Genomic DNA, 26,876 nt, shown 5'->3' on the forward strand with positions numbered 1-26,876 from the left:
ACAGTCAGTTATGTAAACACTGACTTTTGACTTAACTAGACATTCTGATATAATTATATTGGGAAAAGGGGAGGAATGGAAGGGGAGAGAGAGCTGGATAAGAAATCAAAAGCCTCAATAATTTCCTTTCCAGGATTATAATCTATATACATTTTTGACACATGTACAAGGATTTATGTACAAAGAACCTCACTACATCACCAGACAAGAAATAGAAAAAACAGAGACAATTTTTTTAAATATCTGTCAGCTGAAGGCTGGTTAAACAGATCATGGTTAAATGGAGAACAATGCAAGCACTAAAAAAAGCTAAACAATATATGCTGACATGAATAACCAGATAGTGAAAATGAAACAAAACAAAGTGGAGAGAAGTGAGTTCAATACACTACTACTTTGTGGGGGGGGGCGGAATAAATATATGTATCCATATGTTCACATGCACAGACATTGAATCTTATGTATGTACAATTTCTAGAACGATACACAAAGAATTGCTAATAGTGACTACTTCTATGGATGGGAATTCTGGTCAGGCCAGCAGGAATAGGAAAATACCTACTTTTCACTGTCCACCATTTCGTTACTTAAAATGTTAAGCTAGTAAAGCTATTGCCTATTCAAATAAATAATTTTTTAAAAGGAGGGAAAAGCCAAATTGGCAAAAGGAAGAAAAACAGCAACAGAATTGGCCCCCTTGAAATCTCAGCTTAATAAACATCATCTTAAGATCTCATTTCAGTACTTTTTTAGCATTTTGCTCTAGGTGGCAGCAGCTGCCTTTTTTTTTTTTTTTTTTTTTTGGTACCAGCCATCTGTCTAGCTTTGAGGATCAGTTCAACAATAGTGTTTGAAAGTCTTATTTTTCCTTTTCTTAAGAAAAAAATTTCTTTAAATGTTTAAGTATGTATTGATGAAATGCATGACTTGGAAATGTTACTGAGTATTGTTGTGCAACATCATCACCATCATCATCATCATCATCATCATCATCATCATAAATTTAAGAGCAGGTTACAAATTTGAGGAAATAAAAAATAGACTGGGAAGATACCAAAATGATGGGAATGATTATCCTTGTGTAGTAGAAAAATTAATAGATGAATTTGTTTTTCTCTTTGTGCCTTTCCAAATTTTCTGCAATGAACATTTAAAAAAACAAAAACCTTGTTTATCCTCCAAGCCTGATAGGCTTAAGTGTTATCTGGTACCCAAACATTTCCAATATCACTAAACTCTTTCATTTCTTAACTGTGAAATGAGAATCGTGGCAGAAACTTTAGGCACATTGTAGGACTATTAAAGGAGAGATGGCGAGGATAAAGGATCTTCTTAATATAACTCAAATCCAGAAGCAGACTTACTGTGAAGTTAATAAAGCTTATGTTTTTATGTTTCAGGAGAGCCCCCTTCATTTGCTCTGATCCTTTCTAAAACGTTATATCTCATTTTGAATGTGTAACTTTGTGTTCTTTTCCTTACAGGGGCTATAAAATGTCCAATTACAGAACCTGCTAAATCAAGATCCACCATTGTCAAAGCACATGAAAATACTCTTTGACAACTTTTTTAACATCCTTGGGTGAGACAGTCTGGTTATACTCTATTCTGAGGGGATGTGGAGGAAGACTTACAAGCTCCCCACTAAACAGAGAGGCCAACCCTCACAAACCCTTGCACCCCTGTTGCCTAGCACACACCTGGTGCATTTCTGGTATCCGGATACCATTGGTAGCACTGTTAAATGGCAGTGAGTTTTCAGGGAGAGGTAGAAGGCCTCCTAGTTACTTCCTTACTCCTAGAGTAGTTGAGGGTAGTTCTTGTGGAAGTGTTTCTGGTGGCTTGCTGAAAGGATGCTCCCCTCTCAAATGAACAGTGGTTCAGGGCCACAAACGGCTGAGTTGAAGTCCATTACATATATATGCTGCCTCTTCTTTATCCATTCATCTACTGATGTGCACTTAGGATGCTCCCATATCTTGGCAATTATAAGGAATGTTGCTGTTAATAGTGGGATGTATATATCTTTTTGAATTAATTCTTATTTTGTGGTTGGCTTTATCCCTTTGATAACTATGTAAGTTTAAAAAGCTAAAGCTCTAAACATTCTCAGTAACAATGAACAGTACATATATGTAAATTTTAAAAAATATGTGCAGTATATTGTGTATACATATTTACATGCAATATGTTGTATATGTGCAGTCAAATCATAACAGTTCTACCTAATAAAACTGAAAAATGAAAAAATAAATGAACAGGGCTTCAGAACAACTCCCGGTCCTCGGAGGAGCCTGTGGAACCGGTGAGTGGATCTTGCAGGTGAGTCATCCTGGTGGGACAGCACAGGCTGACTCTGTGCCAGCTGAGGAGAAGGACCCCATCTCCCCTCTTTGAAAAGAGGTACCAGCATTTTTATCTATGAAACAGAGAAGAAAAGAAATCTGGTATGTGACTGACTGATAAACTCCTCCAATACGGGAATGCAAACTGGCATGGTACCCCAAAGGAGAAGAGTGAGAATTAAAAAGTCAGGGGCCATATGACCCAACACTTTCAGTTCTGGGTTTATACCCAAGAGGAATGACAGCAGGGATTTGAAAAGAGATTTGTACACCCGTGTTCATAGCATCATTACTCACAACAGCCAAAAAGCAACCTGTGTCCATCGACAGACAAACAGGTAAACAAAATGTGTATACAAACAATGGAATATTATTCAGTCTTTAAAAGGCATGAAATTCTAACACATGCTACACTGAAACTTGAAGGCATTATACTAAGTGAAATAAGCCAGTTCCAAAAGGATAAATATTGTATGATTCTACTTATTTGCGGTGTCTGGAGGAGTCAAAGTCATAGAGACAGAATGCAGAATGCAGGTTGCCAGGGGCTGGGGGGAATGGGAAATGAGGAATGATTATTTAATGGGTACAGAGCTTCCATTTTCAAAGATAAAAAGAGTTCTGGAGATGGATGGTGGCAATGGCCACTGAACTGTACACTCAAAAATGACTGAAATGGTAAATTTTATGTTATATTTATTTTGCTACCAAAAAAATGCCTAAAGATGGAACAGAAAAGTAAGAAATGTTTCCTTACATTTTAGCAATATCTTAACAAGAAGAAATTGGATGTTTATTTCAGAACTGCCCTGTAACAGAGATGTGAATTATTTGTGGATGTTAATAATGACTGTAGGCATCGAATAAGTCAGGGACTGTGCTAAGGGATTTATGTATATTATCTTAATTCCCAAAACTTCTGAGGTAAGTACTTTTATTATGGTCATTTTCAAGTTCAGAAAAGTGGCACTTAGAAAATTTAAATCATTTGCCCGGGGTACAGGGTTAGTGCATGGTAGAGCCTAGGTTTGCCAGATTTATTACTGTTAAGCACATTGCTCTGTTCAGATGCGGATTCTGCTTTTTCTAATAAAGAGTTTTTTGATTGTCTTAGTCTTAATATTTTGTCCTAACCTTAAGAAACCCAAACACTTAAGAAATTTCTAAGGATAGCAATCTGAATCAGGAGACTCCAAATAACGTGGATAAGCCAGAGGATGGAAGAGTTGAACAACACTTCTTACAGAACTGCACTTAAAACGATGTCTTGGCAAGCAGTCCTTCAGACTTACGGTGGAGGTGGGGTACTCAAGTCTAAAGCCAGAGGTGAGGGGACTGGAAAAGCAACAAAGGCCAAATACTCATTTTGGTGTACAAAGAATTCTGTAAAATAATTCTAAAATATCACTTTATTTTTTTTTAATTTTCAGACTTTATAACTGTAATTTCTGACATGTTGTTCCACATTAAGGTTTTTAATAAGCATACACTGAGCAAAACATTTGAACCAACTAAGGAATTCAGAGATTGCAGTCTGTTAATTTACTGGACTCCATCTTCCTCAAAAGGATTAACTAGATGTGCTATTGTATTTGCTTTTCAAATGCATATTAATATACACACACACACAATGGTGGAGGAAGCACATGCATTTACCTCTGCGACCTCCCATATGGCCATCAGGGTGACAGAAAAAAATTCTTTAAAGAGGAGATAATAACTGGGATAGGAAACAAGAAAGTGTGCCATCAGTAGATGAGAAGTTCTGAGAAATTTCTGAAAGGCAGAAGATAGATGGATGGACTGAGAGAAAGTGTTATCAGACACTGCAGGCCAGAGCACAAGAAATGAGCATGTGTTTTCCTAAGGGGGCCCCAGAGGGGAGCTCACAGTCAACAATACAGCTATGGGCGTGGGACAATCCTAAGTGGCCTCATTAAAAACCCAGGCTCAGTGCCTAGGGACAGCCGGGCCCCTTTCCTCTGACCTGGGCCAACAGAGCTTGGCAGCTGAGACGGCTGCCCTCAAGCTAAAAGCCAGCCCCACTGCCCTCTAGAAAGCAAGCTCTCAGCCAGAGAGGGTTCCTGGTAAGGATTTTGTGGCCTCGGGTGTACAAGATCATGACAATGAAGGAATTCTGGATTTTGACAACAAACTCAGAGTTCACTGTACTTAAATCAGACTTAAAATGCACCTCCCCCGCTCCATCTGGAAACCTCTGGTTCCCTGGCCTGCTTGCCTGCTCTCTGCCCACAGGAAACCCTACAGAGAAGCCTTCCTGTCCACAGACCCCACCTACTAACACAAAAACTGCTGTCAGTCATTCTATTCACGAGAAGAAGCTTCTTGGAAAAACAAGTCTAAACAATTGAAGAGGAAACCCACAAGCTACCTACACTAAATTAAGGTGTTTGTTTCGTTCACTCGTATAAATGGACAACAGGGAACATCAAACTTGTAAGAAAAAACAATGGAAAAGGAAAGCCTTGGAAAAACAAGTAACAGAGGCTGAAGGAAAAAAGATAATCCAAGCAGTTAAAGAGGATTTTTCAAAACCTAATCTACACCTACACATATCAATCATATTGCTAACACCTACATTGGCCACTTAAGAAAATTAATATTTAAAACAATTCCAATAAAAGCAATAAAATGCTAATTGGCATCATTAGAGGAATTTATAATCTATTGCATTCATAGGACAATTACGGTTTGTGATGGAAAGTAACAATCAGAGAACGTGAAAGAGTTCTTGGAAACTACAGTTAAAAATTTCAATGGAATTTCTAAATAATAATATAGCCATACTAAAAGATCAAGTTGGTTACCTGGGAGATAAGGAAATAAAATGACAAAGAACATGAGAAAAAAATTAAAACACGTGGAATTTAGTGCTACGAAATCTAATATTTATCTAAATGTGATTCTAGATTGTATAGGGACTATGGAGAAAAAGAAATAGTCAAGAAAATAATGAAACAGATCTCCTACACTAAAGAGTTTTTGGATTAACAAAGCCCATCAACTATAGAGCAGGAAAAACAAGCAAACAAAAGCACATCTAGACACCTTGGTGAAATTTTAGAACACGTAAGAACAGAAAGAAAACCCTAAAAGCTTTCAAAGAGGGGAGTAGTGAAAAAGGATGATAATCTGACTATCATGCAACTTCTTTTCAGCAATACTAGTACCAGAAGGCAAGTCACTAATAAAACAAATATGTTTATTGAGTGTACACTGTGTGCTAGACACTATTTTAGGTCCTTGGAATATGTCAGAGAATCAAACAGACCAAAATCCTACCCTTGTGAATCTTGCATTCTATTGTCAAAATGTCTTCAAAGTTCTAAGGGGATAAAATGAAACTTAGACTTCGAAAGCTGGCCAAACTGTCCATCAAATGTGAGGGCTAAAAAAAGACCATTTTACAGCATGTATTGCAGGGCACCAAGCAAGGGGACTGGCAGGTCTTGCTTGGAAGACCCAAACTCCCTGACGGCTTTCAGGCAAGAGGTTTTAAAAGCAACATTAGAGATGGGGCGGGGGCGGGAGGTCACAGGAAATGTGGTCGGCTCATGGGCGTTCTTCTGATTAGTTGGTGCTGCGGTAGCAGAGTGATGTTTCCCGAGGAATCTGAATCATCAACCTTCTGGTTCCAACCCGTCAGGAGCCTGTGCTTGTGGTCAGCTAGCCGTCACCATCCTCCACCAGGTTAGTGGGGTGGGGGTGGGGGGGCTGACTTCTTTTCTGCAGAACAACTTAAAGACAAGCATCAGATTGTTGTGTGTACCCCTTGAGGAGACATGAGGAGCCCTGTGACTGTTTTATTGCTGAACTCTTTAAGCTGTCAGTACATCTCTTGCTTGACTGCTTTTCTTTTGTTTCTGCATCCTCACGTGTCTAATTAGTAACCGCTTGAGTCTGCTCTTTGGAACTTGGGGAAGGCCTAGGAGAGGAATGCCTTTTTCTACAAATAAGAAATGGGGACACAGAGAGGCTTATGTATCAGGGAGGGCCCCTCAGGGTCCTACTTGGTTTCATTCTCCCCCACCCCCACCTTTTTTTTGATACTCTTCAATCATGAGAAGAACAGAGCAGGACAAGAGAGAGAATAAAGTTTTGTATGGAGAAATTAATCATAAACTCAGCAGGAGAACTCTGTTTGTTTCTTTTCCTTTTTTTTTTTTTTTTTTGGAGCTCTGTTTCTGTCCCCACTCCTGTTTTAATTTTTACCAAATCTTTGAGGGAGTGGGGTGATGAGTGTTCTGACTACTTCCTGCTGAAACAGGGCACCGTTCTGCCTCAGTTTGGGGAATGAACACTAAATTGGAAGTTTAATTGGAAATCCTGAGTTCCAGGTCTTGGGTCCCAGTCTTGCATGATTAAGATCTTTGCCCTTTGGTCCACTCTTTCAGTGCAAAAGACCTAAGCATAAGTAGGAGGGGGAGTGACAACCAGAAATTTAATAAACCTTGGAATAAATCTCATTCCCTGCGGAGTTCAATCTTGAACCAGTCTGGACCTGGCACTTCTAAGGGGAACTTGTTACAGCCAGGGAGCCAGTTGCCTATTTTTAGACATTCAAGAATTCAAAAGCTTACTTCCTACACAAAATAAAACAAGGCAAAACAAACAAACGTCAAAGAACCAATCTAACAAATCGCAGCCCATGAGAGAAAACAAGAAGCAATGCTTTCTGAGTAGGAGCCAGAGGAAGTGAAATCAAGAAAAGGAGTAAAGGAAGGAGGGAGGGAGGATCTATTTGTTCTTCCAGCTTAAAAGAATCTCATTTAAGCTGCAAATGTTTCATAAATAAGTTTACATTTCCTTCTCAAAGGAGGATCATCCAACTACTCAGTTGATAATAGCTGGTAGTTATAGAGGACCTAGGTTCCTGGCACCATGCTGAATGCTTTATACGGACTGGCTCTTTTACTCTTCAGAAGACTTTTAGTTATAATTACAGAGCAAAATGTAAATATATTGAACTTTGAACATGCACTTATAGATATATAGATACAGATATATCTATACATGAGAGGTGTATTGACAGATGGACACTCTTATATAACTGGAAATCAAAAGTCTATCTTACACTATATATAAAAATAGATTTAAAAGAAATTTATTCTGTATAGTACAGGGAACTATATTTAATATCTTATAATAACCTTTAATGAAAAAGAATATGAAAACAAATATATATATATATATGACTGGGACATTGTACTGTACACCAGAAATTGATACATTGTAACTGACTATATTTCAATTTAAAAAAAAGCCTATCTTAGCAGAGGAGGGTATAGCTCAGTGGTAGAGTGTGTGCTGAGCATGCACGAAGTTCTATGTTCAATTCCCAGTACCTCCATTTAAATTAAAAAAACGGAATGAATAAATCTAATTATCCCTAAAACAAAGAAATCATAAAAAAAAGAAATGCAAATACTTAAAAAAAAAAGCCTATCTTTATTTTTAAGTTTGTCTTAATAAAGAAATCCAGAAGTAGAAATTTAGGTATATTATTTAAAGTTACAAAGACTAATTTAAAACATAATTGTTAGAAAAATTAGAACTATAACATAACTATATTATAAATAATATAACTAACACAAATTAGGTGGTGGAAGGATACAGGGAAGTTGTGAGGATCTATAAACACAAGAAATTGCGAGGATCTATAAACACAAGAAATTGCGAGGATATATGAACACGAGAAATTGCTCATCTTTCCTAGGCGGAAGTCAGGAGATACTTTCTAAAGCTGAAAAATTGAGAAATAGAGCTGTAAGCATATAATTTTAAATTAAAATAGCAACTGCGACATGATGGAGCAACAGTAGCTGTTAACAGAGCTTGTTTCTGAAGAGCGTCCATACTGCGTCCTGGTATGGAGATTATATTCACTGTATACTCCTCTGTGCGGATAAATTTTTTTTCTTATTATGTGTGTGTAAAACTGCCATAAAAAGTAACAAGCTACTTCAACAATAATGAATATATTAATATTTTGAAAGAGTGGAAACATGCTTAATTAATCTTTTCTACAAACACAACCAAACGTTTCATACAGGTATCTGTAATTGAAAGACAAGCTGCTCAGACACAGATGCTAAATGTCCTCATAGGCTCATGGTTTTTAGGATAAGATAGTTTAGCATATTATTCACTTGACTTTTTTTTAATCTTTTTGGGGGGGGCAGGTAATTAGGTTTATTTATTTGTTTTTAGAGGAGGTACTAGGGATTGAACCCAAGACCTCGTGCACGCTAAGCATGCGCTCCACCCCTTGAGCTATATCCTTCCCCACTACTTGACTTTTTTAAGTTGAAAAAAAAAAAAGCAAAACTCACTCTGCAGCTTTTCTGATTTTGAATTTGGGGAAAGTTGCAAATATTGTCTGTCCTAACCTTGTTGACCTGACAAATGACAGAAAAACTGATGAACTAAGGACTTTGGACTTTCAAAAAAAGGAATTCATCACTGGGGATTACTCATCTAGCTAACTAGAATAAAATATAGTTTGAATTAAGCAATCTTCTTTAACAGTTAATATTTATTGAGTCAGGAGAATGCTGTGGTGTAGTGGACAGAGCTTGGCCCAGAAAGCCTTTCAGCCCCAGCTCTGTCCCCACCTAGCCTAGTGACCAGAAACCAGCACTTCATCTTTAGCTCTTTCACTATTGAGTGTGGGTATATTCTCCCTCCTCACTACTCCATACTGTCCCTATGAGAATCAGAAAGGATAAATGAATTGAAAGTCCTTTGAAATATTACAGAGTACTCTGAGGTCACTTAGTATGATTTGGTTGATAGAATTTCAAAGCTGGAAAGAACTTAGAAATTATCAAGTCAAATTTCTTTCATTCAGTTTCTGTTTCTCGTCTATCACTTGCTGAGAGCCACTTCGTATATCACTATCAAGAGTCTTAAAACAGAAATTGATTTTAATTTTGTTCTTCTGAACTACATCCTCTTTTAAAATTACAAGGAATCACAGTCTGTTCATGCTACAAGGACTTTTTGAGTCATCTCGTCTAATATCTTTGTTTTAATGTGAGGCAATAGCAGCCCCAAAAGAGCAGCTGGCCTAAAATAAACACAGGCCAATGAACTCAGACCTTGCATTAGAACCCAGGTTCCCAGCTCCCAGTCACCCGATCCTTCCCCATGTCACTGCTGAGTCAAGAAAAGAATGACCATTTGTGGCTGATCACAGTTAATAAAGGTATATACTACCCTGATAAGAGTATGCTAATTACATAACCATTTTTACAATGTTCAAAAGATTTTTCCTTCCTCAAAAAGCAGTTATGTAAACTGACACAACATTGTAAACTATACTTCAATTAAAAACAAAAGAAGCAATTATGTAAAAATCATTTTTAAAAGGCAATTATGTGACAAAACAAACTAAAAAATAAAAATGTGAAAATTAAGGGAAAATTTTAATTAAAAAGGGAATTATGCTTGAAAAATAGTATAAATACATAGGCTCAGATCTATTCTCTAACTAAAACTAAGATTGTAAGTATCAGAATAGTTAGGTATTTCACAGTCAAATTAATTACCAACATTTCAGTAAAACTGGATCTCACTTAGTTCCTCATACAGATCTTTGCAAGAGAAGTAGGAGAACGTAAATGGTTAGAAACATAGCGTTTTAAGTCATGACATAAGTTCAAATTCCAGCTCTGCCATTTACTGGGTATGTAAATTTTGAAAATATGCACAACCTCCCTAAGCCTCAGTTTCCTCATCTGTATTATGGGAATCATCAGTGTAATTATTTCATAGGGTTGTTGTAAGGATTAAAAAGTAATTCACATAATTCAGGAAACAGGATCACTCATCGTTATCTCTTGGGATGTTCACAGATGGAGAAAGGGCTCACAGCAATTATTTACTCAAGATTGCTCAGCTGGCAAATGGTAGAGGCAAAAATTGAAGTCTGTGTAGCTTTGCTTAAAGTTCCAGCTCTTTCCATGACCAAAAGAAAGATTTTCTCCCTAAGTAGGACAGCTCTGTCAGCCAATTTCAAATGATAAGGCCTCTAAATGGCTGCATGTCTGCTGTTCTGCCAAAGAAAGCCACTTGACTCTTTCAAGTTCACAGCCCCTGTGTGCTGGGGAGGGGGTGGGACAGAGTGGCCACCTATCTGTGTCACACAACCCTCTGTTGTACTCATATGACCGGGACCTTGTGTCCCATGGGAAGTCACGTCCCCTTCCCTCCCTCCCCCATCTCAGGTGGCTCCTGCCAGGATTGGGAAAAACCTTTACCCTTTTTCACCTCAGTATCTGAGAGCAGGCTTTTCAGCACTCAAATTCCCCTCAAGCACCCTCAAATGTTCTCTGAGACAGCTCTTGCAAGCTTGACCCCCACTGCCCTGGAGGTTAGGGGACTCATCTTTTTTATTTCCATTTCTCTCAGAGTCCAGCATAAGCCAGCACTCATTAGCACTCCACAAATGTTTGCTAGAAAAAAAAACTGAAAGGAAGAAGGAAGGAAGAAAAGGGTAAAGGGAGGGAGAAGGAGGTGGGGAGAGGGAGGTACCAGTGGTCTTACTTGTCACTCTAGACTTCCTGAAAAAGGTGTAAAAATGGGGCCACCTCCCTTGTTCCAGAAACACTGAACAATATTTATTTATACATTTATTTATGTATCTACTTATATCTAGAAGTATTGATAATAGAGAAATCACTTTAATTTTAGTCTCAGAAATCATGTTAAAAATTTAGGAGATTGTGTGTGTGTGTGTGTGTGTGTGAAGTCTGAGTTGGCCTGGGACTGCGAGGGGTCTGATAGCAGGCCATGGAGATTAAAAGCCCGAAATTCTCTTTACAGATGTGTCTCCAAGCTGCTATGAAAACATGGGTAAGTCACATTCTCAGTATTGTTAAAATGGAAATAATTTTAAAGGATGTCAGTCTTACAGAATTTTCATAAACAGAAATGATAATGCATTTTAAATAGCCAATTTTAAAAGGACCCATGAAGTTGTGATGGCACCTTCTGAATTTTTACAATGTCTATTAATCTTTATGGGCCATATTCTTACATTTGAACTTTTTCTGTTTGCACTTTCTCCCTACTTCAACTAGTACTTCAAGAATTCATAACTTTTGGCCATATAGCCATTCATTCCCACTGACTCTGTTTCTGAAATTATTTTGGAATCTGTTCCTGGCCTTTCTGTCCCCCCTGTGACTCTCCTAGCCTTTTAATAATTCTCACTTAGATGTAATAGCCTCTTTAACAATCATTCTTTTATATATTTGCTTCATCCGTTGATAAATTTAAATAAATTCAGACTGCCCGTGGCATGTGTCTCTGAGAGTATGGGAAAGCTCAGCTTGGACTGCAGCTCTCTTGACTAGATCCTTCAATATGCTTTGGTCTCCCATCCCTTAACATACTTTTCCTGCTCCTAACACCAGTCACAGACTCTCCTGGCTTTGATTACCTGCGTAGACATGCTTCTCTTTCACCGTGTGTTCTCTTTGACTTAACATCATTCTTACTCGTAAACTCAAGTATTTTCATTGCCTCATTCTGGCTATGAGTGACTCATTCTAGCCCACTAGCCTACTCCTCAAGACATGGAGACCAGGCAAAAATCTTTCATGAAGGCATCATCCCAACACTCAAATTATAATGTGGTACTCTCTGATTCCGGTGCCAGCAGCAAAATGTTACTGGCTGTTCAAGGTATTGGGACTTGGCTGGGTAGGAGGCACAAAGGACCTTTGGCGACAGAAGGCTGGTGGGAAGGAAAACAGAAGCCAGCTTCTTGGGAACACCCAGCGCTGGACTGGAAGGTTGACTGGGAGTTGCTGACCAAGTGTCAAATGCAGGCTGTGAGAAGGTTATCAGGGAGGCAAAGGCAGGAGATGTCAGCAGTCTGAGCTACCTGGAAGCAGAGGGCACAGTAGTCAGCCAGGCTGGAAGCAAATTACACCCTTCAAATTTTTACCTTTAAAAGCATGCATATAACCCTTGCTGAAGACTCCATTCATTCCTGCAATAGATAGTTAAGCACCAATTATACACAATGCACTGTGATAGGTATTGAATATGCAACAGAAAAGGAAAGCAGGCATGGTGACTTCTCTGGCAAGCTTTGATAAATAACTTGGCATGCACTGTTCTTTACTGTCTTGTCAATATTGGAATAGGTTTTGAACCAGTAGATGTGGCTTTGAGCCAGCGCATTTACGCAAACAATTCTCAGAGGTGCCACAAATTTGTGGCCAAGTTAACATTATAGCCTCCATTCCTGCTCTGGAATCATGACACAATCTTTCAACAAAAGAAATTCTTCAGAGGCAAATAACAAAAATATACATTGGTGGTTTCTGAATGTCTTGAATTTTCCAAGCAGTTTTTTTTCAACTGGCCATCCGCCTATATTCAGTTCAAAAAAACCCCAAAAACTCCAACCTGGAATCTTGGATAGTTAATCATCACAACACAGTTTTCAACAATACATGAATGAGTTTATGCTAACTGTCAAGAGTACTTGGTGACCCAGCAGGAAATGACTTCATTCTGTTGAACTTGCTTCTCACAGCAAGATTAGTAATTAAAAAAAAAAAGTCTCTTGAGAAGAAACTAGTTGCTATCACTAAGAATCAGTGTCCAATGAGGAAGAAGATCTACATAAACAAGGAGGCATCTCATATTCTTGGCTTGAAAGATATACGTTGTAAAGACATCAGTTTCTCCTAAAACCAGCATATAAATTTATTATGGCCCAATAAAATTTTAATGTCATTCTTTTGGAACCCGGCAAAACAATTTTAAAACTTGAGAGAATTAAAAATATGCAAAAAGAGCCAGGAAGACCCTAATATGGAAGGATATTGGGGAGGATTTTGCCAGTTATTCAAACTGCAGTATTTACTCCTGATACACTGCTGTAGGAATAGACAGGTGATGAATAAAACAAAATATGGAGTACAGAAGTAGATATAAATGAGTTTTGATTATGTAACAAAGTGGTGAAAAGAAATGTGTTTTTTGGACAACTGGTTAGTCATTTGGGAAAAGAATAAAGTTGGATCCCTACCTTGAACTTCCAAGTGGAATGAAGATTTAGAGAACTAAAAACTTTCAGTTGAACATTTGTATAACGTTTAAGCGATGGAGAGCTTAAAGCCCTGACACTTGGCTGTTCTAACATCAGATCCCAGCACTGCTCCCCAAGGGTGGGATTCCCTGCTGTGAGTGGTCTTGATGTGAAAGAGGACACTGCCTTGCCTTTGGGGCTAGGAGATCAGTTCTGCTCCAGCTCACACACATGGCCTCGTGGGGAACTCCCTGTGACTTGCTGACTAAAGAAGGTTTTCAAGACTGGTTTTCAGATGGACTCTTCCCTGAGACACAAATACGCTAGTTACACTACACTGGTACATTTCATTCCTGGAACAAACCATGGCCCTTGGGTTTAGAATCCAAGGGGGAAAGGGGACACAGTAAAGATTCCAAAGAATTGGAAAATGAAACTCTTACCTGTTCATTTCTTGGCACACAGAAAAGACAGTTCAAGCGTAGACTGGTGATTCACTCTGACTATAAAAAGAAAGAGCATCATTGCAGCATGATAGGGGCAGCGAGGTGATCCCCAAAGGCACCCCCACATACTCCGTGGTCAATGTTGAAAGTCAGCAGGACCGCCGTGTGCTCAGATCCCTTGAAGTTGGGTCACCTCAACCAGTTAAGAACCCTAACCAGTGCCAGGACACGTGAAGGGGAAAGAATTAGTTTTATAGTCTCAAGATAGTATAAATGTAATTTTGGCTTATGACCCCCAGGAATCAGACTGACTAACTTTAACATGGCAATATATCCCCATCTTAAGCACAAAGTCTGTTCAAGTTTCAAGGAGGAGGACACATCTTCTTGCTTACCAGTAGTAAGTACCACCTGCTATTTTTTGTCTTGCTCACTCTTCTCTCTCCCTCATCCCCTACCTCCTGGCCCTTGGAACTCTCTCCAATTCTCTCTCTGCTTTTTTGATTCCGTCCCTCAATTCATCAGGCTATTTCCCACCTCCATCCACTTGCACCTTGCGCTCTGCCTCCCCATCCTTCCACAGCTGCTCACCTGTTACCATTTGAGATTTCACCTAACAGTCCTCTCTAAAGCCTCACGAGTATGTGCCGACCAAGACTGACCACTCCTTCCTTATGCAGGAGCCCTTTAATACTCCATTGCCGTGATAGGTTTACACATTTGTCTCTGCTTATCATTTGTACATTTAAAATCTCAGGCTTGGCACTGAGAGTAACACATAGTAGGTGCTCAGTGATGCATGTGGACTGAACTAATGAACCACCAGTGTTAGAGGCAGGCTGAGAATATGACTTTCAGCCATAGGCTTTCAATGGGACCCATATTCCTCTAGGTTTAGTCTGCTCTAAATAACTAAAGCTTATACTCACAGGCACTTAGAGCCAGAATTAATTCTGTCCTCCAGAACATGTAAAATAGAACTATTTTTCAGATTCAGTACTTAAGGGAGAAAGCTACCAGGCTTGTGGGTCCAAAAAGATCATAGCAATAAGCAGTGAGCCTTTCTCTACCTTTGGCCCTGACCCTGTGAGTCTCCTCTTTCTTTTCTGGTCAAAGGGCAAGAGGAAGTTGAACAACACACCGCACAGTAGTCTGCAGTGCGTTTTCAGTTTCAGTGGTAGTTAAGAGTGGGAGGAGTTCAGCGCTATTGCTGTATTTTGCAGTTTGCATGTTTGTTACAGACTTCAATCACTCACTCACAAGGGAGTTCTTCCTTCCCCTAACATTTCCCTAGGTCTGGTCATTTGCTTGGTATATTAATACCAATACACACTGTATATTAATAGCACGTGAAATTCTGGGAAATTGCGATTTCCTTTCTGTTTTCCTCCAAAATACTTTTTTTTCAAGAGGCTCATTTTTATCCACTATCATTGTCAAAAGTAGATTTTATATGACAGGAGTCTTGTAGCCTTTCCAAATGGTCTCTAGTTCCTCCTGGGTGTATTTCAATCATCTTTGAATCTGGTTGCCCTGATTTTAATTATGATTCCACCTGGTCATGGGGAAACATCCAGCTTTCTGTGTCTGTGTAGTGCCTCGTTGAGCCAGACTACCAAATCCATAAACTCAGAGCAAATGGGGATCCACATTAAAGCTTTGGGGATAGAAGGAGATATTTCAGGCACTAAAGCAGTAATTTACTGAATGTTCCTCAGTGAGCTGAGAAAAAAATTGCTGAGTTTTTCACGGTATTTAGTTTGCTTCTGGGAATTTAGGAAAAGGGATAATCTGAGCTAATATGAACAAATGGGAAATCTTAGCTCTTCCCTGTCCTAAATCAGTGCTGAAAATGTGCTCAAAGATAAAAGTCCAGCCCTCTGAACACTGCAGTGTGTTCCTTTCCTCCTGCAAGATAATAGCCATAGGAGAAGTTCTGTTTCTTTCTCATGACTTCTCTCAAAGTTAATTTTTCACTTTATGCACCAACTAGTAGTTAAAACATGCATGTATTTTTAAACCTCAGGTTACCAAATATCAGGCATTTCTTGCTTACCATGCAGTCTTGAGACACATTCACCACTGTAAACTTAGAAAGTCAATATTTATCAAAAGAAAAGACTGGTCCTTTAACAACTTTGTAAATTACCCTTTCCATTCTGTTGTAACCGCTGCTAAGTCCCCAAACACTGTACAACCTCAAGAGAATTGCTGACAATAAATTCTTTTGAAATAATCTGAACAGAATGGAATATTCCACAAATACTTGCAGAGGGTTTACGAGGCTCCAGGCACTGGGCCAAACAACAGAGATAAAATAGTGACTAAAAGAGACAGCATCCTCACTTCCATGAAATTTACAATTAGGCTAGGGAGATTGATGTAACAGATCTTTACATAATAATTGTCTAGTCAAAACTCTAAGGATTTTGATCCCGATAATGTACTGATCTGGTCAAGATCAGCAATGTCCATCTGGTCAAGGTCACTGCTGATCTTCATGTGGCTAAATCCAATGGACAGTTCTCAGTCAATCTTTCTTAGCTTCTCAGAAGCATTTGATACAGTTGATCACACCCCCCGTTTCTTCAGTTGATTTCCAATTTCATGATATGACTCCTAAATTCATATCTGCAGCCCAACCATTTTTCTGAAGTTGACACTTCGGCATCTATCTGCCTACTCGACATCCCCTCTCGTATTTCTAATAGCATCTCAAACTAAACACATCCTGAACTGAACTCTGAGTTCCTTTCTCCACTCCCCACAATTCTGCTTCTGCCTGAGTGTTCGCTCTTTTATTAAATGGAACCCCTATTCATTCCGTTCATGAGTACAAAGATCTTGGAATTGGCCATCATTTTTCTTTCTTTCATAGACCTCATTCAACTGACCGAAAAATCCCGTTGGATTTATTTTCAGCTTACGTCACAATTTTACATTCTCTCACCACCTTCATCAGTACCATCTTAGTTCGAGACATCATTTTCTATCATCTGATGAGATTCCAAACTCACCTCTTTGGTTCTACCCTTTTGTTCTATTCTCCCCCACAGCAGCCAGAGGGAACTTTTTGAACCGTAAGTCTGATCATGTCATTTCCTTGTTAATATCCCTTCAATGGCTTCCCATACACCTAGAGTAAATTCTTTGCCATGACATACAAGGCTTCCTACACCTGTTTGTCTGCCTCTCTGCTCACCTCCCCCCTTACTCTTCTTGCTATTCCTTGCATTTGTCCTGTACGTTCCACTTTGGGACCTTGGCATTTGTGTCCCTCTGCCTAGAATGTTGTTCACCTAGATATTACAATGGCTCTTTCTTCACTCATACATGTCTCTGTTAAAATGGTAACTTTTTCAGAGAGGACCTCCCTGACTGCTAAACTAAACTATTAACCCACGAAAGCATCACAGCCTCCCCATCTCTTTCTCTTGGCCTGCTTTATTTTCTTTTTAGTTTTTATCACCCCCTGACATTGTGTATGTGTGTATGTGTGTGTGTGTGTGGTTTATTGTGTGTTTCTCCAAGGGATTTAAGATTTAAGAGCACATGGAATCTTGTCCCATTCACTCTTGTATCCCAAAGCTTAGACAATGAGTGTTGGGTGCAGTGTAAGTACTCTGCAAACATAGGTTACGCAAATGAATGTGATGATAGTAAAAAGGAAAATTACAGAGAACAATGTGATGTCATACATAGACGTGCCTTAGACTGAGGTATCAGTGAAGACAGTGAAGGAAGCAAATACGCATTCAGTTACCATCTATCTATAGAAAAGGCAGCCTGACAATGCAGATGAGAGAGTTCTCTGATACTCTCAAGACAGTTGCACATCCCTGCTTCCAAGCGGACCCATTAGTGGTAGGCATAAAAGCTCTATTGAAGAGAAAAGTTTTTCATGTATAGTTTGGTTTTGCTTTTTCCCAGAGAAATGCAACCGGCAATATCTCATTTATCTTTGTAACAAATCTGTTAGGTAGTCAGACAAGAGAGATAAAAGGAGAAAGAAAAAGAAAAGAATAATACTAGTTTTGTCTTAGTTAAAAAAAAGGCAATGAAACAGAGAGAAGTCTTGTGATCTACCCAGCATGGCAGGGGTAGAGCTAGACATGTAATTAATCCTTCTGACTTATTACTGAGATCTGCTTCCTGGACCTGAGATGGGGGCTCGGAGGGAGGAGGGGAGAAGAGAAGTTTCTGCATATCAATCCAGACTGGATGTGTTTTCTGTTGTATCTTCTCAACCCAAACCGCCACCTGTAATTCCCATCATGACTCCCTTAAGGTTTGCAGGGCGGGAAGTAGGAAAGGTGTAGAAGGAAAGAGTGGGTGCTCTGTAAGTAGTTTTCGGATTGATAAACTAGTAAAATAAAAGAGAACAAGAAAGAAGGCTTTGTTGCATGTATACACACACAGGTATGATTTGCAATGATCTGGGCCCATGAAGAAAATTAATTTAATTAATAGCATAAAAAGAATTGAAATGTAGGGAATTGGAATATAGAATTCAGTGGATAATTTATCTCCATTGCTCTCGCTTCTATGTTTTTACTCTTAAGTGATCTCTCAACTACCAGATGATTCTTACTTATGTCAAAGTATCTTTCTCTTCAAAATTATAAAAGAACTGTATTTGTCAAGTACAGCTTTAATGACACATCAGATTGGTTTCCCATGCCAGTCCAGGTGTATGGTAAGATCAAAATGACAGTGATACACAGAATCAACTTGACTCCACCCTCAGACTTCCTTAATCCCTTCCAACCAGGTGTAGGCATTGCACAGAGGATGCTCTTCTGCGTGTTCTCAAATGTGATGCCCTGGCTACAGCATCTGCATTTCTTCCCTTTCTGCTCCCGATGTGGGTCCTCAGGCTGCTGTCTTCTGCATGCTGCTCTGTGTCAACGTCTCTGTGACTCTTCCCCATTTCATTCTTAACTCTTTCAACACTCACTGTCCTCTGGCCACTTTTTCCCCCCATTTCTGGTGCACAACATGCTTTGCTCTTTCTTTTCTGTGACCTCGTGGAGTACAGTGGCTCCTATCTGCTGTGTCTGGATATCATGTTTATGTAATAAGCTGCCATGGCACAAGTGCCAGCATATTGTCCTTGAGAAATTAACTCTGCCTCGCTTCCTACTCAGCAGGAAAGAATGTGGGGTTGTGGAAGATCATGTTAAATGGCTCCTAAAAGAGCCATCCCCAAACCTCATGTCCGTTTATACCTTCCACTATGCAACCTTTTTTTCTTGCATCTAGAGATGGCCAAAGGACCCAGGTCTGGGCCATGGGACAAAACTGGAGCCTGCTGATAAGAGAGAGGGGATTCGGAGAAAGATTCTGCTTTCCTGAAAAATAAAATAAAATAAAACAGATGAGAATAGTGTTGCCTCTTTCCTTCTACCCCATTCTTCCTCTCTTGAATGCAGAATTGATGGCTGGATCTGCAGTGCCATCTTCTAACCATGAGAGAAAAGTCAAGAGCATCATGGATGCATCAACCCTGACGTCTCTGAGTCAGAGAACCAGGACCAACCTTTAACTTCTTGATAAGTGAGAAAAATGAACCTCTGTATTTCCAGCAACTGTAGGTGGTTTTCCTGTTATTTGCAGATGAAAGCATACATAGCAATTTCCTCACCGCAACATGGCTTCCTTTAAAGAGAGAACCCAGAGCTTTCTTTTTATTTTTTTAAACATTTTTTTATTGAGTTATAGTCATTTTACAATGTTGTGTCGAATTCCATTGTAGAGCACAATTTTTCAGTTATACATGAACATATGTATATTCATTGTCACATTTTTTTCCCTGTGATCTTCCATAAGATCTTGTATGTATTTCCCTGTGCTATACAGTATAATCTTATTTATCTATTCCACATTTTGAAATCCTAGTCTGTCCCTTCCCACCCCCCTCCCCCTTGGCAACCACAAGTTTGTATTCTATGTCTATGAGTCTGTATCTGTTTTGTATTTATGTTTTGTTTTGTTTTGTTTTTTAGATTCCACATATGAGCAATCTCATATGGTATTTTTCTTTCTCTTTCTGGCTTACTTCACTTAAAATGACATTCTCCAGGAGCATCCATGTTGCTGCAAATGGCATTATGTTGTCAGTTTTTATGACTGAGTAGTATTCCATTGTATAAATAAATATACTGCTTTTTCTTTATCCAGTCATCTGTTGGACATTTAGTCTGTTTCCATGTCTTGGTCATTGTAAATAGTGCTGCTATGAACATTGGGGTGCAGGTGTCATCCTGAAGTAGGGTTCCTTCTGGATATATGCCCAGGAGCAGGATTCCAGAACCCAGAGCTTTCTAAGTAGAAGAGGTCAGGGGGCATGATACCTCCTGTTTTGTTCTTTCTTAAGATGGTTTGGCTATTTGGAGTCTTTTCCATACAAAATTATTTGTTAGAATTGTTTGAATTATTTGTTAACAGTCCTGTGAAAAATGCCATTGATATTTTGATAGAGATTACATTGATTCTATAATTTGTCTTGTGTATTATGGTCATTATAACAATATTAATTTTTCCAATCCATGAGCATAGTGTATTTTTCCATTTGTTTGTGTCATTTTCAATTTCTTTCATCAGTGTCTTATAGTTTTCTTGTGTTAAGTCTTTTACCTTCTTAGTTAGATTTATTCATAGGTATTATATTCTTTTTGATAAGATTGTGAATGGAATGGTTTTCCTAATTTCTTATTCTGACAGTTTATGTTAGTACACAGAAATGCAACAGATTTCTGTATATCAATTTTGCATCCAGAAACTTTACCAGATTGATTGATGAGTTCTGCTAGTTTTTTGGTGGTATCTTTAAGATTTTCTATGTATAATATCATGTCATCTGCAAACAGTAACAGTTCTACGTCTTTCTTTCTAATTTGGATTCCTTTTATTTCATTTTGTTGTCTGATTGCTGTGGCTAGGACTTCTAATACTATGTTGAATAAAAGTGGCAAGAATGGGCATGCTTATCTTGTTCCTGATCTTAACACCTATCCTTCTGAAACTATTCCAAAAAATTTTAGAAGAAGGAGCACATCTAAACTCATTCTGTGAGACCAGCATCACTCTGATACTAAAACCAGACAAAGATATCACAAAAAATGAAAATTATAGGTCAATATCACTAATGAACATAGATGCAAAAACTCTCAGCAAAACACCAGCAAACCCAATTCAACAATACATTGAAAGGATCATACACCACGATCAAGTAGGATTTATCCCAGGGATGCAAGGATCACTCAATATTCACAAACCAATCAGTGTGATACACCACCTTAACAGACTGAAGAATAAAAGCTATATGACCATCTCAATACATGCAAAAAAAAATCTTTTGAAAAAAATCAACATCCATTTATAATAAAAACTCTCCAGAAAGTGGGCAAAGAAGGAACATACCTCAATATAATAAAGGCCACATTTGACAAGCCACAGCTAACATCATACTCAACAGTGGAAAGCTGAAAGAATTTCCTCTAAGGTCAGGAACAATATAAGGATACCCTCTCTCACCACATTATTCATCATAATTTGGAAAGTCCTAACCACAGCAATCAGAGAAGAAAATGAAATAAAATGAATCCAAATTGGAAAAGAAGTAAACTCTCACTGTTTGCAGATGACATGGTACTACACATAGAAAATCCTGAAGATGACATCAGAAAACTATGAGAGCTCGTCAATGAATCTGATAAAGTTACAGGATATAAAATCAATATACAGAAATCTTTTGCATTTATATATACTAACAATGAAATATAAGAAAAAGAAATTAAGGAAACAATCCTGTTTATCACTGCATCAAAAAGAATAAAATATCTAGGAATCTACCTACATAAGGGGGCAAAAGACCTGTACTTGGGAAACTATAAGACACTGATGAAAGAAATTGAACATGACACAAACAGATGGAAAGATGTACTTTGTTCTTGGATTGGAAGATCAATATTGTTAAAATGACCATACTACCAAAGGCAATCTACAGATTCAATGCAATCCCTATCAAAATACTTGTGGTATTTTTCACAGAACTAGAACATATAATTTTAAAATTTGTGTGGAAACACAAAAGACCTCAAATAGCCAAAACAATCTTGAGAAATAAGAAAAGAACTGAAGGAATCATGCTCCCTGACTTCAGACTATACTACAAAGCTACAGTAATCAAAACAGTATGGTACTGGCACGAAACAGACACATGGGTCAGCAGAACATGATAGAGAGTCCAGAAATAAACCCATACATCTGCAGTCAATTAACCTATGACAATGGAGTCAAGACTATACAATGGGGAAAAGACAGTCTATTCAATAAGTGGTGCTGGGAAAACTGGACAGGTACATGTAAAAGAATGAAATTAGAACATTCTCTAGCACCATATACAAAAATAAATCAAAAATGGATCAAAGACCTAAATGTAAGTTGGATACTATAAAACTTCTAGAAAAAAACATAGGCAGAACACACTTTGACATATGTTGCAGCAATATTTTGGGGGTCCATCTACTAAAGTAAAAGAAATAAATGCAAAAATAAACAATTGGGACGTAATTAAACTTCAAGGCTTTTACACAGCAAAGAAAACCATCTACAACATGAAAAGTTAAGTTCCTGAATGGGAGAAAATATTTGCAAATGCTGTGACTGACAAGGGATTAATAGCTAACACATATAAACAGCTCATACAACTCAACATCAAAAAAACAAACAAAAACAAAAACAAACAGCCGGATTAAAATATTGGCAGAAAAACTGAATAAACATTTTTCCAGAGAGGAAATGCAGATGGCCAACAGGCACATGAAAAGAAGCTCAACAAGGTTAATCACCAGGGAAATGCAAATCAAAACCACAAAGAGATATCACCTCACATCTGTCAGAATGGCTATCCTCAAAAAGAACACAAATAAAAATGTCAGCGAGGATATGGAGAAAAGGGGATCCTTGTGCACTGTTGTTAGGAATGTAAGTTGGTGCAGTCACCCTAGAGAACAGTATGGAGGTTTCTCAGAAAACTAAAAATAGAACTACCATATGATTCAGCCATCCCACTCCTAGGTATCTATCTGAAAGAACAAAAACACTAATTCAGAAAGATACATGCACCCCAATGTTCATAGCAGCATTATTTACACTAGCCATGATATGGAAGCCACCCACATATCCATCAACAGATGAATGGATAAAGTACACACACACACACACACACAAACACACACACACACACACACACACACAGGAATACAACTCAGCCATAAAAAAAAAATGAAAAAAATTTTGCCATTTGCAGCAACATGGATGGACTTCGAGGGCATAAATTAGACACTGAAAAACAAATACTGTATGATCTCATTTATGTGTGGAATCTAAAAACTGGAACAAACTAGTGATGCTGACTCACATATATAGAGAACAAACCAGTGGTTACCATTGCGGGGGCAATATAAGTAGGGATGTGGGAGGTACAGACTGTTGAGTATAAGGTAAGCTCAAGGATGTATTATACAAAACAGGGAATATAGCCAATATTTTGGAACAACTGTAAATGGAAAGTAACATTTAAACATTGTATAAAAGTTTTAAAAATTAAAAAAACCAAACATTAAGTTGCCCCTCAAAGGAAAAATAAGTCATCTTTGGTCTATCAAATATTTATTTTGCTGTGTGAAGGGAGATGGGGATATAAGCCGTACCAGAGCTAGCCAAAACTCCTCATCATTTATTGAACATCCTTTCTTTTTCTCTTGTTTGTAATGCACAAGGGAGGAGTACACTTGGCTTTCAGAAATCAGAAATTGCATCACAAACTTATAACATTTTCTCTGGGTCTTACATGATTAGACAAGTAGAGATGTGTGGTGGGAAGTAGCTGAGGCATATGAAATGATGTGTGGGATGCAAGGAGAAATGAAAATGAATGGAAAGTGAATAATAAGGCTGATAAGAAGACACCAGGCCAGATCTTAAAGGGCAACTTATACCACATTAAAAAGTTGAACTTTAGGTGTAGGACCCCTAGGTCCTAATATGATAAGCTAAGCTTATCTTTTAAGAGATATACACAAACCATCTCAATTCCATTTGATTAAGTGACCTCATGGTAGTCCCCTTTCCAGTTATATCTGACAGGTAATTTTTTACAACTTCTATTCTCCCAAACATATTTCTTTATAATTCTGTCAATGCCTTCCATCTCTATGGTTTCTACTTCTTTCTGCATTTGAATGTGACATCACTGAAAAGCTACTCATCACATATATGCTAAATAAATTCTTCACACTTCCCTGGATGACTGGAGAATTTTACATACACACCAAGGAGATCCAAGAGAACTCAGCAGAAAGCAAAAGCCAAAGGACAAATGACAAATGCATGAGAGGCTGTGGAGGAAGTGGAACCCTCCTACACTGCTGGTGGGAATGCAGGTTGGTGAAGCCACTGTGGAAAACAGTATGGAGATTCCTCAAAAGACTAAGAACAGACTTACCATATGACCCAGGAGTCCCACTCTGGACATATATCAGAAGGAACCCTACTTCAAAATGACACCTGCACCCCAATGTTCATAGGAACAATATTTACAATAGCCAAGACATGGAAACAGCCTAAATGTCCATCAACAGATGATTGGCTAAAGAAGAAGTTGTATATTTATACAGTGAAATACTATTCAGCCATAAAAATGACAACATAACATCATTTGCAGCAACATGGATGCTCCTGGAGGATGTCATTCTAAGTGAAGTAAGCCAGAAAGAGAAAGAAAAATACCATATGAGATCGCTCATGTGTGGAATCTAAAAAAAAAAAAAAAAGGAAGAAGACAAATGAACTTAAATATAAAACAGAAACAGACTCATAGACATAGAATACAAACTTGTGGTTGCCAGGAGGGAGGAGGGTGGGAAGGAATAGACTGGGAGTTCGAAATTTGTAGATACTGACAGGTATATATAGAATAGGTAAGCAAGTTTATACTGTACAGCAGAGGGAAACATATACAAGATCTTGTGGTAGCTCATGGTGAAAAAGAATGTGACAATGAAAATATGTATATTCATTTATGACTGAAAAATTGTGCTCTACACTGGAAATTGACACAACATTGTAAACTGACTATAACTCAATAAAATAAAATTTAAAAAAAAGAACATCAAACAGAAAAAAAAAAAAAAAGAAAAGCCAAGGAACACTTGACAACTGGCCAAGTTTGAATGCGCTACCCAATCACCACATAAATGGATCAACCGAGTGTGGAACTCTTATAGGCTTGGGGTGTTTAAAAACAACTTTTGTCCAAATCTCTAGGCCATGCAGATACAAAAGTAAACCCTAAGGGGTTAGGCTGAAGGAATAAGAATTGCACTTAGAATTTCAGCAGATATATCAAAAGCTGCAGACCGTGGGTTAGACAAAATCTGCAACTCAAGTCCAGGAGAGCTGCCAAAAATAAATAAGTAAATAAAAATCCCTCAAAATCCATATTTGCTACCACATATTAGCTAAAATGTGCAATTTTCTACAAAAAAAAAATGAGATACACAAAGAAACAGGAAAGTGTGACTGATTCACGGGAGTAAAAAGTAATCAATAGGAACTTTTAGTGAGCCCAGATGTTGGATTTATCACAAAAAGACTTCAAAGAAACTATTACAAATAAGTTCAAATAATTAAAGAAAAATATTATGACAATTATTCAACAAACAAAGGATACCAATGGAAAAACAAAAGCTATTTTTAAAAATGAGATGCTAAAGTTGAAAAATACCACACTAAAATTTTTTTTTTAATTACTAAGTGGGCTCAACAGTGGAACAGAGTCTTAAAGACCTTTGGGATAGCATCAAACATATAATAGAAATCCCAGAAAGAAAGGAAAGATAGAAAATACAGAAAAATCTATCTGAAGAAATAGTGGCCAAAAACTCAAATTTGATGACAAAATATAGTTATAGATCCAAGAAGCTCAAATAATCCTAAGTAAGATGAACACAAAGATATCCACACCTACACAGAGAAAATCTTGAAAATTAAAAATAAAATGAATAATATTTTCTTTGTCTGTGTGTCTTTGTGACATGCTGTAGATTCAAAAACTCCAAAGGAAAAGTAAAATATGGAAAAATGTACACAATACAAACAGAAACTCTATGGTAGCTGGACTGCATATGTATGTATCTATGTAATTCAGATAAATATTTCTCAGACCAAGAGGGACATTTTGTAATGGTAAAAGGCTCAATACACCAAGAAGATTTAACAGTTGAAAATGTGTAACACATTAAGACAACCTCAAAATTACATGAAGCAAAACCTGACAGAATCAAAAGAAGAGATAGACAATTCAACAACTGTAGTTGGAGATTTTAATACTCTTTCCGAAGTAATTGATAGAGCAAGTAGACAAAAAATTAGTAGACAGAAAACATGAACAGAATCACCAACTGTTCACTTGGTCTTATTGCTACATGGAGACCTCTCTGCTCTCGAACAGCAGAATACATGTTTTTTTCAAACACACATGGAGCATTCTCTAGTAGAGACCATTTGCGAGGGTCTAAGGCAAGTTGCAATAGGTTAAAAATGATTAAAATCATACAAACTATGTTCTCTGACCTAAATGTAATCAAATTACAAGTCAACAACAGGAAGAAATTTAGAAAACCTCCAATATTTAGAGTTACCTACAGCTAATATGATACTTAATGGTGAAAGACTGAATATTTTCACCCTAAAATCCATAGGTGTATTAAAAGGAAGGAAAGAAGAAAAAAGAGAAATAAAAATCAAAAGAAAAAAAAAGCCCTTTTAGATAGGTCGAATACCCTTCCTTGAGACAGTGGTGGATAAGGTGGTTTCGGAGGGAGAAAAAGCTATAACCTTTGTAACCAAAAGTTCTGTGCGGATGTTCTGGGAAAGAGCGTGTGTTTTTGAAGGGGAAAAGTGGAGAAGGAAGTGATGGGTAAATGATTCAAAGAAATTCTCACATGC

The 26,876-nt window shown here is 37.9% G+C and overlaps 1 long non-coding RNA gene across 1 annotated transcript in view; it reads left to right on the top strand.

The window, feature by feature from the left end:
* The first annotated feature begins 2,979 nt into the window (after positions 1–2,979).
* Positions 2,980–26,876, top strand: part of LOC140691159 (uncharacterized) — a 40,317-nt gene continuing 16,420 nt past the window's right edge. Inside the window, exons 1-3 of the long non-coding RNA XR_012066665.1 lie at positions 2,980–3,023; positions 5,941–6,056; positions 19,295–19,452. This is a non-coding gene — a long non-coding RNA (uncharacterized lncRNA). The remainder of the gene's footprint in view (positions 3,024–5,940; positions 6,057–19,294; positions 19,453–26,876) is intronic.

Source organism: Vicugna pacos, chromosome 33 (genome assembly GCF_048564905.1).
Source record: "Vicugna pacos chromosome 33, VicPac4, whole genome shotgun sequence".
NCBI lineage: Eukaryota > Metazoa > Chordata > Mammalia > Artiodactyla > Camelidae > Vicugna > Vicugna pacos.